Source organism: Nuphar pumila, chromosome 3 (assembly GCF_984573655.1).
Source record: "Nuphar pumila chromosome 3, dmNupPumi1.hap1.1, whole genome shotgun sequence".
Taxonomy (NCBI): domain Eukaryota; kingdom Viridiplantae; phylum Streptophyta; class Magnoliopsida; order Nymphaeales; family Nymphaeaceae; genus Nuphar; species Nuphar pumila.
In genome coordinates this window covers 62,059,221-62,062,243 of record NC_143251.1, presented here as the reverse complement: position 1 = coordinate 62,062,243, position 3,023 = coordinate 62,059,221, and the positions used below count along the sequence as shown (strand labels likewise).

General features: G+C 43.3%; 1 pseudogene across 1 annotated transcript; it reads left to right on the top strand.

Annotated features, from left to right (window-relative positions):
* The first annotated feature begins 383 nt into the window (after nt 1–383).
* LOC149842999 (ylmG homolog protein 1-2, chloroplastic pseudogene) lies at nt 384–1,331 on the top strand (annotated as a pseudogene). Its single transcript, XR_016431105.1, has one exon. The product of XR_016431105.1 is annotated as a ylmG homolog protein 1-2, chloroplastic pseudogene (transcript).
* Nucleotides 1,332–3,023: the final 1,692 nt, after the last annotated feature.

Below are 3,023 nucleotides of genomic sequence, written 5' to 3'. Positions count from 1 at the left end.
GAAAATATCTTTTTAATGTTAAAGAAAATTCATGTTTTCATTATAAAATCTACATATACGATGAATTAACTTGACGAAAAACTTAAAAAACATTTAAAAATATATATAGGTTTTAACTTTTAACTATATGTTTACGTTGTCTATTGTATCCTTAGTTTTTTTTTTTTTTTTGGATAATCCAAGGGAAACCCCTCCCCCTTCTCAAATCACAAACTGGCCTCCTGTTGGTAAAGCCCTTGAGGTCCTTGCCCCACTGTGGTGTACACTCAGCTTTGACCCTGCGGCGTGTTTCGAACTTGTGATGTCCCGTCAAACTGGTGACATTCACAAGTAGCTGTTCCCTTTACTTACAGGCCAAACCTGAAAAAGACCACCGTGTCGCCGAACCTCATCACCTCAAAACCCCACCGTTCTATCATCCCCTTCCTTTCCCTTCTCGAAGCCGAGAGCGAGAGAGAGACACAGAGCGACAGAAAGCAGAATGTTGGCGGCAACCTCCACGGCCTTCCTTCACCCGCCGGCCATCTTTTCGGCGCCCCCTCGGCCGGACATCCGTCCCAACCAGGTACGCCTCTCCCTCCTCCCTTCCCTCCCCACAAAAACCCTAACTCTAAGCCACTCCCCTCTGAAACGGTCCACCCTCCGCCGCCCCCTCCAATTTAGAGCCCTCTTCTCCTACGCCCCTCTAACCCCTCCGCCCGCCACAACCCCCACCCCCCTGTCCGATTCCGCCCGCACCGTCTCCTTCATCCTAGCCGCCGCCCTCTCCCTCTCCCGCCGCCTCCTCGATGCCATGAGGTCCTCCGCCTCCAGGGTTGGTGCGGCCCTCTCCGCCCCTTCCCCCGACGAGCTCTCCGCTCTTCGCCTCCTCCAGGACAACCTCGTCTGCACCGTCGGGCCGCTCTTCTTCGCCGCTGCCCGCGAACGCCCCACTGGATACCTCAATACCCCGTTGACGGTGGTCGCGTCCGGCTTGGCGAAGTGGTTGGATATATACAGTGGGGTTCTGATGGTCAGGGTTCTGCTCAGTTGGTTCCCCAATATCCCTTGGGACCGGCAGCCGCTCTCGGCGATCAGGGATCTCTGTGATCCTTACTTGAACCTGTTCAGGAACATCATCCCACCCGTGTTCGATACCTTGGACGTCAGCCCGCTTCTTGCTTTTGCGGTTTTGGGTACGCTCGGTTCGATTTTAAACAGCAGTAGGGGGATTTGATCATAGTTTTGTTTTTTATAGTTGATTCTTCTGTAGACGTAAACTATGTTGATTTTGTTAATGGGGGTTGTATAAATTTTGTTTATTTTTTATTATAATGAAGGAATTTTTGTAATACGAGATTGGTTCTTGTTGCTCTTCTACTTGTATGATTGTCTGTCGGTTGATGTTGTCTAGACCCCATGTCTCTGTTCATGTGATGATATGATGGTTTTCGTTTTCTTGATATGCGTGATTTCTTTGACTAAAAAAGCTCATCGAATATGTAGATTTGCAGTGAGTTTTAAGAACACCCTCCTTTTTTTTAATGATCCAATATGCACGATGCCTTGTTGAAACAATTGCTACCATCGTTATCCTTGGTATGGTCTTGCTTTGTCTACTCATTAACTATGAATGATGGGAAAGAGAAATCTTGGAAAGCTTTCAAGCACAGAAAACAAACATTGGGAAACTTTAGACGCAATTAGAATAAGTGTGTTTTCTCGAGCTCTTGAATCATTTCTTACCATTTTTTAATGTCACATGAATGGATTGGTTTCATGAGAATTTTAGTGTATGCAGTACTTTATAACTCTGCCTGTAGAGCCCCATTCTGGTGCTGCAATTACAGTTTGTATCCTAAGTTCATAAACACTAATAAGTGCCCACGAGCATAAATCCCGGCTTGACTGCATAAGATCTTTAGTGTGATCCCTATGCCTTGCTAAAAAGCATATGATATCGCTGTTAGCTGGTTGCAAACTATATGTTATCGTAGACTCTGGAAATACAGTGTTTTAACATATCCTACTTGGATTGTTGTGCCATTCTGCATCAGTGGTCGAGACCTAGTGTTGTTTATATGAATGCTAGCTTGATTTTGATTGATGCTCTAGATTTTAGTGTGTGTGTGCAACACTTTTGGACACTTTGTCTCAAAAAGAAAAAAAAAATTATAAAACACCTTCGGATACTCCATATAAGATTCCAAGACTGACACTTCTTTTAATTTTAGGTTTAGATTCTTTTTTTTTTCTACACCAGTGACAGCACTTTACTCACCTGTATTGGACGTTGTGAATCTATTCTTTGATCTTTTTTTTTTCTTTTTGGAAACCCGCGAGGAGTAACTGGAATATGATAAAGGGGAATTTGGACAGTTGTATATGTAGTGGGGGTGTTTTTGGGGGGCATTCATTGGTTGCAATCCAAAGGATCCAACCTATTTTTCCTGCAAGAACTGATCACTACCTTGATAGGAAATATTCAACTCTGTTAAAAGGGTTCAAACGGGCTGCTTAAGGTTCCCGTTTTTTAAGACTCTCTGCTGTTTGAATGTGCCTTAGGAATGGATCTCTATCTGTAGGTGACATTTATGCTTTTTTCCCGTAGATGCATTGAGGGGTTTGCTGGTGGCTCATGACTACCTTTCATCTTCTGCTCCTCTTTTCTTCAATTGTGTTGGGCAATGTAAACAGTAAGTTAAGGGACATATCAGCGGCTATTAGTTGTTTGGTTGAGTCAAAAAGTTCTACTAGAGTCATGCTTATTCTTGATAGGGTTTCATAAATCCTCACTAGGGCTGGTGAATGGTGTTGTGGGGGTTTTATGCTCAACCCCATGAGGCAGGTTTATTGCTATAGATTCTGCTTTAGTAGATTTCATAATAATGTAGCAATGTAATAAACGCTGGAATAGGTTTCATGATTTATTCTTAGTTTTACTAATGGTGCGAGGTAAAACGCTGTTGTAAAGATCCTGGGTATAAATATCTGAATTTTAGCTTGACATATAGGTACATCTGCTAAAAAAGCCAAGGGTAATT